This window comes from Herpailurus yagouaroundi, unplaced genomic scaffold (assembly GCF_014898765.1).
Source record: "Herpailurus yagouaroundi ecotype Mexico unplaced genomic scaffold, PumYag 28, whole genome shotgun sequence".
NCBI lineage: Eukaryota > Metazoa > Chordata > Mammalia > Carnivora > Felidae > Herpailurus > Herpailurus yagouaroundi.
Window position 1 is genome coordinate 42,909,446 of NW_024412376.1, and position 14,264 is coordinate 42,923,709.

General features: G+C 39.8%; 1 pseudogene; it reads right to left on the minus strand.

Annotated features, from left to right (window-relative positions):
- Window positions 1-11,146: 11,146 nt before the first annotated feature.
- Window positions 11,147-11,551, minus strand: LOC121036219 (28S ribosomal protein S16, mitochondrial-like; annotated as a pseudogene).
- Window positions 11,552-14,264: the final 2,713 nt, after the last annotated feature.

Below are 14,264 nucleotides of genomic sequence, written 5' to 3' on the forward strand. Positions count from 1 at the left end.
GATTCCCATGATTCATTGCTCACATACAACACCCAGTGCTCATCCCAACAAGTGCCCTCCTCAGTGACCATCACCCATTTCCCCCTCCCCCTGCACCCCATCAACTCTCAGTTTGTTCTCTGTATTTAAGAGACTCTTATGGCTTGCCTCCTTCTCTGTTTGAAACTATTTTTCCCCTTCCCTTCCTCCGTAGTCTTCTGTTAAGTTTTTTAAATTCCACATATGAGTGAAAACATATGATATCTGTCCTTCTCTGACTGACTTATTCACTTAGCACAATACCCTCCAGTTCCATCCACATTGCTGCAAATGGCAAGATTTCATTCTTTCAGACAGGGTTTTATAGTCCACCATGGCTATAAGTAAGAAGAGAAAGAAATCTTTAAACCTAGAACTGTGTAGAAGGCTTTTTCCATTATTGAAACTTTTAGTTTCTTCTTGTTCATGTTAAAGATTCCTGCTGCTAAGGAAGCATTTTCCATGGTGGAGAGAATCTGGTGGATATACGTACAGAAATGATCATTAGTAACACGATCCATGTCTTTTACCAAAAAAAGTGAATTTTGTTTGAAATCTTATTTCAGAAGTAGAATGCACCTTAGTAAGTTTAATAGTAGATGTTTGATATAGAGGTTTTGGAAATGTAGATATGCTTTAAAATATTGAGGACAGATTTATGTTTTTAAACATTCTCAGTTTGGCCTGCACTGGAAGGAAGATGAAAAATGGACATTTAAAGTATTATATGTGTCATACAGGTCATTCAACTATACATAATTTGTAAGACAAAAAGCTTTCAGTCATTCACTTGATAGAAATTTATCAAATGCCTGCTATATGTTAGATATCATTTTTAGATGCTATGGAATCAACAGCGAGGAAGATAAACTCCAGAACTTACATTCTAGTGGGGTGGCTGGATAATTAACAAATAGTCTAGCAGTTGTATAAAATGAGATCTTTTTTTTTCAATATATGAAATTTATTGTCAAGTTGGTTTCCATACAATACCCAGTGCTCATCCCAAAAGGTGCCCTCCTCAATACCCATCACTCACCCTCCCCACCCTCCCACCCCCCATCAACCCTCAGTTTCTTCTCAGTTTTTAAGAGTCTCTTATGCTTTGGCTCTCTCCCACTCTAACCTTTTTTTTTTTTCCTTCTCCTCCCCCATGGGTTTCTGTTAAGTTTCTCAGGATCCACATAAGAGTGAAAACATATGGTATCTGTCTTTCTCAGTATGGCTTATTTCACTTAGCATAACACTCTCCAGTTCCATCCACGTTGCTACAAAGGGCCATATTTCATTCTTTCTAAAATGAGATCTTTAAAAACAATGAAGAAAAATAAAAGAGGGCAAGGAGATAGAGAATATCAGGATGTGCTATTTTAGATAAAGTCCTCTCTGGAAGAAGGGGGTTCTAGAAAGATGCAAGAGTTACATGAAGGCTTGAGGTAGGAGACAGCCTGATTCTTGAAGGACAGCAAGGAGGCCAGTATGACTGGAACATGATGAAGGGGCTGGGAGGCGGAGAGCCTCACAGAGTGCTTATCTTGGTGGGGCCAGTGTCTTCGAGCCCTGCACTTGGCTCTGCAGGTCAAGAAATATGATTTTCATTGGCTTGCCCCAAGGTAATCATCATATTTAGGGTCCCTGAATCACACTAATTAAGCAGAAAAGAGCCAATTCATTCATTTAAGAAATATGTAACTATCAACGCAGACAGAAAATCCACTGAAATGGCCTACTTTGTTTCTGTGGGATTATTCACATAGGAAACCAGATAATAATCAAATGATTATTTAGTGAGTGTGAAATCAGAGCCAGGGATATTCTTAATGGTTAGTGCTATTGAGTTGTGATCCATTTCAAATAGAATTGATTTAATTTCAGCAATTGTCTGTTGAGTATCCTTCAAAGCCCTGCCAGGAGGACCCAGCAACTGTGATGTCTGGTTTGTATAGTCTTGTACCTACAGCGCTGGAGACACAATGACAGGTACTTGTTCTCTGATTCTCTGCTCTCTGAGCTTCCTGCTGCCACACCCTAATGGTTCTTCCCCGGGACCAGCCAGAGTGCAATATGTGAAGCTAAAACTTTCTAGATGTTACTGTATTCCAGCCCTGCCTTTATGTGGCATGTATCTACAGCATCCAAATTGTAGTTGTATCCCCAGATCTCTTTAGCTACACTTTACAGTCACTCAGATTACTACTACAGTTGGTTATTCTTTTTTTTAAAAATGTTTATTTATTTATTTTGAGAGAGAGAGAAAAAGCATGAGTGGGGGAGGGGCAGAAAGAGAGGAGAAAGAATCCCAAGCAGTCTGTTGACTGTCAGCACAGAGCCTGGTGCAAGGCTCGAACTCACATGAGATCACATCTCATGAGATCATGACCTGAGCCAAAGTCAGACGCTCTACTGACTGAGCCACCCAGGTGCCCCAGGTGGTTATTCTATTCATTATGTTGATGCTTACTAGGTTTACTCCTTTAAAATGGAATGACTATTTTTTCTAAGTTAACTTTTTTATACATGCGTATAGTATGCAGTTCAACAATACAAAAGGACGTGTAGTAAAATCTCAGCTTACCTTCAACCTCTGTCATCTATTAATTTTTTTTTACCCCCTACCACTTTTTTTCCCCTGCTGCTGAAACCTGGGAAGGTTCCTCTCATCTAAGTGCTCCCAGCACCCATACTCTTCCTCTCATTAGCACATAATCTCTTGCTTACTTGTTTGTATCTATGGTAAGTCATCAGCTTCTTGAGTGATGGACTATTCTCTGTCTTGCTTTATCCCCAGCATCTGGCACAGTGTATGTACCTTAGTACAAGGTTTAATAGATGTTTGCTGAATGAATAACTATTATTGGTAACTGATGTTTACTAACAGTTAGTGGTAAAATGGAATAAGCTATTGTAGTAAGACCACTATTTGCTGTAGTAGATGGTTGTAAGTCAGTGCCCCACCCACATGCTCCTTGCCCTTAATATTTCGGGATACACAGGATCAACTTCCAAATGCATTTCTTTGCTTGAGGGCTTCTTCTGACCAAAATGCAAGGGAAATAATGACTCCCTCCCACCGATAGCCCTAAACCAACGACTAATGGGAGGTGGGGTATAAATATCCAGTTCTTTTGCCCCTAGGGTGGGATTACTCACAGGCATGTGTCCTACCTTTGCTCTTAGGATTCAAAGCAAGATTAAGACCCAGTTGCCTATAATGGCAATTTGTTTGAAAATGTACTAGTTGACACCAATGTCCTGAAATTAACCTTATTGTCTCTAATTGGCCCAACTCGGATCATGTGTCCATCTTGAACCAATCACTACTCCTGGTCTGACTGACCAGACTTGGGTCACATGTCCACCCTTGGCATCAGGGGTGGAATAAACTTCACCAGAACCACAAAGATTGAGAATGAGAAAGAAAAGAAAATCAGAGACCATTTCCAGAAAGTATTGTGATTAGATGTGGAACAGCCAAAGAACAACTATGTTCCATTATAGACAGAGGACTAAGACTCACTGAAAAAGAAAAAAGATTTTTTTCATTAAGATTTATAGCTAGTCTGAATTATTTATCAGGCCTTCTAAGGAAAATAATATTTCTCTATTTAAACTTTTCCAGAGAGCCTAAAATGAAAGATTCCTTTTTTTAAGTAAGATAGATATTTTTCTCTGGGGGGAGCATGATAACTAATTCACCCCCACTGAGGTCATAGGCCAAGCATTTGGTTCTTACAAGCATATTGAAATATTATTCACCTCTGCAAATATACCTGAATTGAAACTATATTTGAAGGAGTTTTCAAAAAGAGATAAATATTTTGAGCAGCTGGCCTCAGAAAGTTTGAGATGTCAGCAGTTCAACATGCTTGAAGTTTTTCACATTAAAAGACCTAAAACTAAGCTTTTCTTTAAAATGTTCCTTTTGTGTTATCAATTCCTCAAACCTAAGGGATTAACTTTCTCACTGAACATTCCTATTCTTTTTAATATCTCTAACACACGTACATAGCATGAAATCCAAGTACTGTCATAGGAACACTAAATTTCTTACCAATTCAGTATGCTTAAATATAAGAATAATAATATCCCTCATATTCAATTTACAGTTTTAGTTAGGAAATCACTGGCCCTGTGGAATGGATGGATAGCTCAATCTTAACTCAAGACTGGTTATTTGGTTAGTCATCTCTCTCTCTCTCTTTTTTTAAAGTAATCTCTACACAGAATGTGGAGCTCAAACTCATGACCCTGATATCAAGAGTCACTTGCTCTACTATGGTTAGTCATCTTGTAAATCAAGATGCATAATAGACGCCTATCCTCTGAGCACACACTTGAAGTGTCTTTCTCTTAGGTACAGCAAACAGGAAGTGCATCTACACTCTCCCTAAGAAGTTCAGAGAAGGGGACAGTCACTTATTCTTTCATTGACCAATTTTTCCTAATAATAGCTCACAGTAGAATATGAAATGCTGGTGAGAACATGTTGGTTAAAAAATTGGAGAACTGGTTGAGTGTCACTTTCTGGCTATCTTTGGAGAGCATCTTCAAGGTGGGACAAAGGAAATGACTATATCTTAAACACTAAGTCTCCTTCTTGGGCCTATAGGGATCAAGAGAATTATTAGAAAGAGATGACCAGAAAGAAAGCTCAAACTATTCTTCCAGACCTGATGTAATATAAGAAATAAAACTGCAAAAATTTCAAAAATCAAGGAGAATTGATAGGGAAACTTCAGTGAAATGTTTTAGACCACAAGGGACTGAAGTGAGGAAAGGGAAAATTTCTGCAAAAGCCAATACATGCAGAGTAGAAACACCTATTTTGTGTGCAATTTTGCATTTTCCTTAGACACCCATATATGGTAATCCTGCCCTTCCTCTCCAGTGCTGTCTTGAACATTTATGTCCCCAGGATGACTGACTGGACCACAATAAAGGTCTGCTTGACTTCAGTTATATCAATGTAAAGGAGAGTTTCTTTTTAACAGAAAGAAAAGATTTTGCGGGGATAGTAATTGCTGGAATGAAATTCTGGCTTGGCATCTGTTCCAGATTCACCTGCAGCTGTTACTTACCTACTTAGAAGCAGTTGGTGACATGGCAGAATACAAGATGTGTGAGACAAGGAGCTAGGAGAACTGAATCTCTCTATGCCATTCCCCCACCACCCCCAACTGAGTTTCAGTGGGGGTCACACAATCATTCACTCTGCATCAGCGTTCTCAGTTTTGCCTGTACTTTAGAATCACCTAGCAGCTTAAAAAATCCTGACATTCAGGGGCATCTGGGTGGCTCAGTCGGTTAAGCCAGTTCGGCTTCCGAAATCAGTCCGACTTCAGCTCAGGTCATGATCTCAGTTCATGAGTTTGAGCCCGCGTTGGGCTCTGTGCTTACAGCTCAGAGCCTGGAGCCTGCTTCGGATTCTGTGTCTCCTTCTCTCTCTGACCCTGCTCCACTGCTGGTCTACCTCTCTCTGTCTCTCAAAAATTAAAAAAAAAAAAATGCTGACATTCAATCTATGCCCTAGATCTCTAAGAATCTCTAAGAGTAAGATCTAGGCATTAGTAGTTTGTAAAGCTCCCAAGGTAACTGAAATGTGCAGTTAACGTTGAGAACCATTGCCTAGAACTCTTGGAATTTTGCTTCATTGCTGGTGGGAATTAGAAATGATGGCAAGTGAAGATATGAAGAATAGAAACATCTGGGAAAAGACATGGCAGGGGCAGGAGAGAAAGAAGGGGTTGCATTGTTTAAAGACTGATCATCATGTAGAAGACACACTTTTTAAAAAATATTGGAGTTAAGATATAATAAAATTAAAATTAAAGTTAAGGCATATTAAAATTATGTTTACAGTTTTACTCTTTAAAACAATTCAGAATAAATCCAATTGCCTTTTACTCAACAGCACTTTGAACAAAAGACATCTATCTATCTTCTACCCATATCCACATAACCCCTGCATTCCAATTAATGCTAACATTAATGCATCAATTCACAGTTATAAAGAGCTTTCATATTCATAATGTTCTTTGATCCCCACCAAGTCCTGCAAAGTAGGCATTAGTTTATTATTTCCATTTTACAGATCACAAATGTGAGGTTCAGAGAAGTTAATACTTAACCAAAATCACACCAGTAAATGCCAGAGTCATGACTTGAACCTAGGCCTTTGGACTCTAAATGGGTGCCCTTTTCACCATATTTGTATGGACTCTGTACTTTTGCTAATGCATCCAAGATGTCATTGGTGATTTTATTTTCTTTCAGTTTTTTTTATAGCAGCTTTATTGAGATATAATTCACATACCATGAAAATCACCTTTTCAAAGTGTATACTTCAGGGGTTTTTAGTATATTCACAGAATTGTGCAACTCTAGAAACAATATAATTTTAGAACATTGTCATCATTCCAAAAAGAAACCCTATATCCACTGCTACCCTCCATTATCTCTTCCCTCCAGCGCCTAGAAAAATGTAGTATATAGTACAGTGGAATATCATTCAGCAGTAAAAGTGAGTAAGTATCAACACATACTACAACATGAATGAAACTTGAAACATTGTGGAAAGTGAAAGAACCCAGTTACAAAAGACCATATATTGTGCAATTCCATTTACATAGAAAGCAATTACATGGAAAGCAAATCTATGGAGCCATTAGCTTTTCAAAAAAAACTATAATAAAACACACATAACATAAAATTTGTCATCTTAACCATTTTTAAGATGATTAATAACAATAAAACCCATTTTACTGGGGCATCTTGATGGCTCAGTTGGTTAAGCATCTGACTTTGGCTCAGGTCATGATCTCACGGTTCGTGAATTCGGGCCCCAAGTCGAGCTCTGTGCTGAAAGCCTGGAGCCTGCTTCAGACTCTGTGTCTCTCTCTTCTGTGTTCCTCCTCCACACATGCTCTGTCTCAAAAATAAACATTACAAATTTTTTTTTAAAAACCATTCATGTTGTTGTTCCCCCATTACCACTATCCATCTCCAGAACTTTTTCATCATCCCAAACTAAAACGCTGTTCCCACTGAAACATAGCTTCCCATTTCCCCGCCCCCCCCCCAACTCCTGGCAACCAGCCTTCTACTTTTTGTCTCTGTGAATGTGACCACTCTAGATATCTCACATAAGTGGAATTACACAGTATTTGTCCTTTTGTGTTTGGCTTACTTCACTTAGCATGGTGTCTCCAGGGATCATTCATGCTGCACGTGTCAGAATTTCCTTCCTTTAAAAGGCTGAATAATATTTCACTGTATGTACATACCACCTCTTGTGTATCATTCATTTGTCCATGGACATGGGTTGCTTTCACCTTTTGGCTATTGTGAATAATGCTGCTATGAACAAGAGTACACAAATACCACAAGTATCTCTGGTCCTGCCTTCAGTTCTTTTGGGTATATATCCTGAAGTGAAATTGCTGGATCATATGGTAATTCTGTGTTTAGTTTTTTTAAGGAACCACAGTACTATTGTCACTAGCCTTTGTAAGTAGTCACAGGAGCTTACAGTAAATGAACGCTTCCATCCTATCCATGATTTACCCGGAGGCAGGCCAAACCTGCCTGACAGTAGTTCAATTCCAGGCTCTCAAACAGTGATCTTAGAAAGAAGCACATATCCTCACCCCCCACTAGCGCTGTTTTTCATAAACAATCAAATTAGTGAAATGTCTTATTTTTAAAAATTGAGTGACTAAAAGTGATAACATTCTCAGTTTATTAGAATGTCAACTTAAGGAAAAAATTTTAAGTATTACTTCACTTTTAATAATCTTGTGAATCAAAGTTTTCCTCATGCTTGGGTAAGAGCCCACCCATGAATGTTCTGAGGAGAAGCCCGTTTATGAATGGGTAGCTTCTGCGTGTGGCCCAAACAGTATGTTATACACTGAATTTTAGTCAGAGAGGATTCAATTTGCATCCCCTAATGGTTTAGTTATAGTCATGCCTCAAGGCATAGGAATAGACTGGATTTTGTATCACTTTATTTTTCTGACTCATGTAGGGAAAGGCGGATTGACGCAGTTTCTGATTTGGAAAGAAGGAGAGAAGTACTATCCATTTTCCCTTACCCTCCAGTGATTTTCTTTTTTTTCCCTCCTAAATGTCACACTCTGAAAAAAAAAAAAAAGATATTCATAGCCTTAAATTCCTCAATTTATTACTAGCATTTTCTTTGGAGGTGTAACAGATAGAAACCACCAGATGAGCCAATCAGTATCAATGCCCTGTGGGGAGGTCACTGGGCAATATAAATAATCTTCTTGTGTTGGGAGATATACTTCAAGACCGGCCCTTAAAATGGGTTTCCTTTTAATAAGGCAGTGAATGTTTTCCATGAAAAGTCATCTCCTTCTCAATGAAACTCATACTAAGCCATTTCAGAATTAATTCATCTCTCAAATTCCAAGCCAACAAAACTAAGAATTGTTAGTAATTTTTGTTTAAGCTTGCCTCCATTCCCTACTTTGTGGAACATTCATTTTTTCACTAAAGAGAAATCAGCCTGACCCTCCTTCCAGTTACGTACAACGATGTGTGTGTTCTTGAGAGTGATGTGTTAGAAAACACCAGAGAAAACATGTGTTGCATTATCCTTTTAGGTGGAGAAAACCCATTTGTCCACACTGATGGAAGGCCAGCAAGAACTTCTTTCTGCTCATTACTAACTGAGACCCCATTGTATAAATTGACTGTATCAAAGTGACGACCAGCCCCTGGTGCTACCACATTTGTGTTAACTTCAAAGCCATCATCAGAACGACTGAACCATGAGCCTTAGAGCTCTGCTGGCTACAGGCAAGAGCCCTGACTTCCCTCTTGAATGTACTCACATCCTCTTCACCTTGCCTGTCCAAGGACCCACCAGAAATAATCCCATCACAGTCTCCATTCCTGCTTACTTCAGCAACCTCAAGAAGGTCAAGACTCCTAGATCATGTCTCTTTATTCCAATAAAGACTCCTCCCCTAAGGCTCTGTTGATTCCACAATAATCTGACTCAGTCTTTCTTCCCTCTTCAACCACAGTCCCTTCCATTGTTCCCTCTGTAAGTCACATCTGTAATCAACAAAATCTCCTATATCCTCAAACACATCCTGTTATAACTCTAACTTGTCTCTCCCTTGAGGATACAATTTCCCCTCTGGCCCCCTTAAGTAGTGACTCTTTTAGTCTCCTACAACTATGCCCAGAAGTGATAGCTGTCCTCTGTGTCCCTCATGGCCACTTTCAGACCATGCTTTTTCATCTTCCCTACACCTGCCAAATCCTTCAAAGCCCATGCCTTTTGTCAATTCTATGGACTATCCCTGCATGTTGCAGCCAACCATAGCCCTCAAGGTACCTCTTCATCAGTCCTTAAAGATCACAGCTCTTGGCTCACAGTCAATCTCTCCAGCCATGTCATTATCACTGAGACGATCCTTCCATTTATGTGAGTTCTCAGGCCCCTGACCTCTCTCACCACATACTCCCAAAGTCATCTAGACCTTGTCATCAACTTTTCTATAACTCATTTTCAAGATCTTTTCTTTCTAAATCCACTTCACTCCCTCTAATATCCTGACACCAAAGATTCTTCAACGCCACCAGAACCTTCAGATTCATGGGTTGGACCACCTTTCACTTAGCCTTACTCCCGTTGTGTTTTTACTTGCCTCCTGATGCAGCTTAGACTCAATTCTCCTTCATTAAAATTATTTATTGTGGGGTGCCTGGGTGGCTCAGTTGGTTAAGCATCTGACTCTTGATCTCAGCTCAGGTCATGATCTTGAGCTTTGTGAGATTGAACTCCACATTGGACTTTCTGCTTACAGCATGGAGTCTGCTTGGTATTCTCTCTCTCTCTCTCTCTCTCTCTCTCTCTCTCTCTCTCTCTCCCTTTCTCTGCCCCTACCCACTTTTGAGTGTGTGTGTGTGCACACCTCCTGTCTCTCTCTCTCTCTCTCAAAAATCTCTTTTCTTGTACATACCTTCAAATCTCTTGCTCTGCTTTCTTTAAGTAGTGGTTATGTGAAAAAATTCCTACTTGGTTAAACTCAATCTCACCCCTCTTCTCCTGGTCTTACTGTAAATTCATCCCACTAATCTCAATGTGCACTCAGTACTACTCTGTAATCCCACCTCACTTCCCTGATCCAATCATGCTTAGTTCTTTCTAGATCATTATTTCTCACCTCATTCCTCTTTCCTTACCATGCCTTTCCTCAACTCCCTGTTGATGATCTTGATTCTTATTTCATTGAGAAAATAGAAACAATCAGAAAGTATTTTCCATTTGCTTCTCTAACCAAATTTATAAAACTACCTGTATGGGTGACCTCCTACTATGCTTTCTTTACTGTTGTGAGAAAAAATCCTGTCACTTATTCCATTTAGGCATTTATTCCAATTGCCTATTCCATTAGGCAATTCCATTTCCATTCTTTCTTTCTTTGAAGAAACTTACTCATGGAGTGGTCTCCTGCATCATTGACTTTTTTCCTTTTTACAGGATCATTCCCATCAGTGTACAAACATGTTAGTAATATTGTCCAAATTGAAAACAGAAATAAACCTCTTTTGATTCAGCCCCATTCAAACTCTGTTTGGTTACAGGCTCATTCTTTTCTCCTCTTTATAGCAAAATTCTTAGACAAAGGAGTCTGTTCTCACTGTCTCTACTTCCTCTTTTTCCCATTCTTTCCTAGTCCACTTTAATCAGACTTTTGTCTCCACCATTTTGGTAAGCTTATCTTGTCAAGGTCACTAATAATCTCTGTGTCTCAAAGTCCTCCTCTTACCTGTCTTACCTATCAGACATAGAAAACCACTCCCTCCTTTAAATCCTTTCCTCATTTGGTCTGTGGGACTTCATCCTTTCTTGATTCTGTTTCTAACTCTTAGGCTCCTTTGCTGATTCCTTTTTATCTTTGAGATCTCTTCAGATCTTTTCTCTATTATATTCATTTTATGAAAACTTTATCCAACCCCATAGCTTTATCTGTTTAATTTTTTTGACTCATAAAACTCCATTTATTGACCTCCAAATCTAATAAAACTAAGAGCTCTGCACAAGTGTTTTAAGAGGACTTTGATCTTTTTCCCAATGTTCTTCTCACTGAAGTCAGCTCATTTTTGTTTCTGTACCTTCTGTATCCTTTTTCTGAGATGCTAAAAGGACTTCCCACTCCCGTTTCCTCTGCAGCCTCTCAGCATTTGTGATCTTCATGGAATGCAGAGGGAAAAATCCAGAAAGGCCCAAAAGCTACCCTACAGGCTTACAGAGATGGGCTCCACAGGCATTTCAATCCCAGATCCAGTCCAGGTTGAGAGCAACGATTCTCTCTCCATGACTGTTGGGCAGTGGATAATAGGAATCCAGCTGCTCCATGAAACAGCCATCCCTGTTGTGAATGGTAACAATGTGGTAGAAAAGCTGGTTGGTATAGCCACACAGTGCAAGGCAGATCTATAAGTGGACACCATGGTAGGCCTTGCAGAGGACAGTAGTGAGCTGGACCATGGTGTAGCTGGCATGCACCACCAGCACGCATCAGCTTTATGGCCTCTGGTTGGGTGGGGAGGAATGTGGAAAAGCCTAGCCCCATAGCTTTAAATACTATCTATTGAGCTTCCTAAATTTGTATCTTCAGTCCCTTTCTTTCCTCTGGATTCCAGATCCATATAACCAACTGCATACTGAAACTCCTCACCGGATGTCTAATAGAATTTCAAACTGAATGTGAAAAAAATTTATTGATTTTAGCTATCCCCTCACCCTCCCCAACCCCTGAATCTGTTCCTTCCTACAAAATGGCAACTCCAGGCTTCTAGCCACTCAGCCCAAAATGTTGGAGTCCATCTTAAATTCTTTCTATCACATTCCACGTCTGACCTCCAATTCTCTTGACTCTGATATTTCCAAAAACTTTACTACTTTTTACTATCTCCACTGATATCATCAACTTCTGCTTGATGACGGCCAGTAGCTTCCTAACGACTTCCTAACTGGCCTCTCTGTTGCTTCCCTTGATTCCCTACATCCTATTCTCTTACTTTTATGCTTGTGTTTATTGCCTTACTTTAATGAGATGTTTCCCAGAAATATTACCAATGATGACAGGAATTGCCAGTGTTTGCATTTCAAAGAATTATTTAATCAACACCCAGAAAATACATATTGAGCACCTACTATGTGCCAGACATTGTTCTAGGTGCTGGGGAAATAACATTGAGGAAAACAAAACAAAAAAATACTCTACCTTAGAAGAAGAGACTAAATAAACAAGACAAGTAAGTAAAATATATAGCATGTGATATAATGTTAAGTGCTAAAAGGAAAAAATTAAATTAAGGAAAGAAGATACAAAGTATCAGGGTTAAAGAAATTAAAACTTTAAATAGAGTGGCTGTGGAGGCGCCTGGGTGGCTCAGTCTGTTAAGCAGCCAACCTCGGCTCAGGTCATGATCTAGCAGTTCTGGTTAATGGGTTCGAGCCTTGCATCGGGCTCTGTGCTGACAGTGCAGAGACTGCTTGGGATTCTCTCTCTCCCCCGTCTCTCTGCCCCTCCCACACTCAATTCTCTCTCTTTCAAAATAAATAAACTTAAATAAATAAATAAATAAATAAATAAATAGCATGGCTGTGGAATACCTGAAAAAAATTTTTTTGAAGGATGTGAGGGAGCCAGGCAAGAGAGAAGTCATACTCAAAGGTCAAGAAAGCATAGTCGGCATGTTCTGGGGCTGGTAAGGAGGTACCGTGGCTGCTGCAGAAAGAACAAGGGAGAGAATAGGAGGTGATGGTTCGAGAGAACAAGAAGCAGATTAGAAGGGCCTCACAGGTAACAGTGAACAAATTGCCATTTGCTGTAAGTGGTGGGAAGCCATTGGAGGGTTTTGAGCAGATAAATGACATGACACGACTTAAAAGTTTTTCAGGATAATTCTGGCCACTGTGCTGAGAATAGACTGCAGAAGTAAGAGCAGCAGAGAGCAAGGGTGTTCATAATCCAGATAAGAGATGAGTGGTTTGGGTGGGAGAGATGGTAAAATCAGGTGATGAAAAGTGTTCTTATCCTAGATATAGACATATTTTTAAATTTATGTATTTATTCTTGAGAGATTGAGAGAGAGAGCACATGTGAGTGTGCACATAAGCAGGGGAGGGGCAGAGAGAGAGAGGGAGAAAATCCCAAGCAGGCTCTGCACTGACAGTGTGGAGCCACTGTGGGGCTTGGACCCATGAGCCGTGAGATCGTGACCTGAGGTGACATCAAGAGTCCGTTGCTTAAGGGCGCCTGGGTGGCTCCTTCGGTTGAGCACCCGACTTCAGCTCAGGTCATGATTTCATGGTTCCTGAGTTCGAGCCCTGATGATTTCATGGTTCCTGAGTTCGAGCCCTGCGTTGGGCTCTGTGCTGACAGCTCAGAGCCTGGAGCCTGCTTCATATTCTATGTCTCCCTCTTTCTACCCACCCACCCCCCCAGGTTATGCTCTGTCTCTCTTTCTCAAAAATAAATAAACATTAAAAAAATTTAAAAAAGAGTCAGTTGCTTAACCAACTAAGCCATCCAGTTGCCCCAACGTCTAGATATATTTTAAAGGTAGAGCTGCTAGGTGTTGCAAATGAATTCGTGTGAGTAACTAGGAAAATAAAGCAGTCAAAGATGACATCAAAGTGACTGGCCTAAGATACTGGGGGAAAGAGATTGCCAGAAACTGAGGTGGTGAAGGCTGTAGAAGAGAAAGTGACTTTAAGGGGAATATCAGGAACTCAATCCTATTATAAAAGGATCCAATTCAAATGTCAAGGAACAGTTGGGTATGTGATACTGGATGAAAGAGTTTAGAACACTAAGTCCAGATTGTTATAAAAACATTTTAAATCATTATTTGTAATAGAAGAAAAGGTTGGAAGTAGCCTGTATTAGTCATAATCGTCTAGAGATTTTAAGCAGGACTAAATTATTCCAGGGAAGAGAGAAGAATGAAGTCAGGAATTTTTTTCAGGAAATCTGGAAATACAGGACTCACAGAGAAGCACCTCCATTTTCTTGATGAAGTAGGACTCAAGTAAAGTGCTGAGAATGGGAGGAGCAAAGAAGGTTCAGGAAGGGTTTGGGAAAGTACTAAAAGTTGGATTGATCACTAATAAGTTTTCTCTGAGCCTGCTCATGATTTGTCAAGTGAACGTAGGGTATTTCATTTTGTTTTCCTGTCTTAGTGCAGCTCTACAGGCG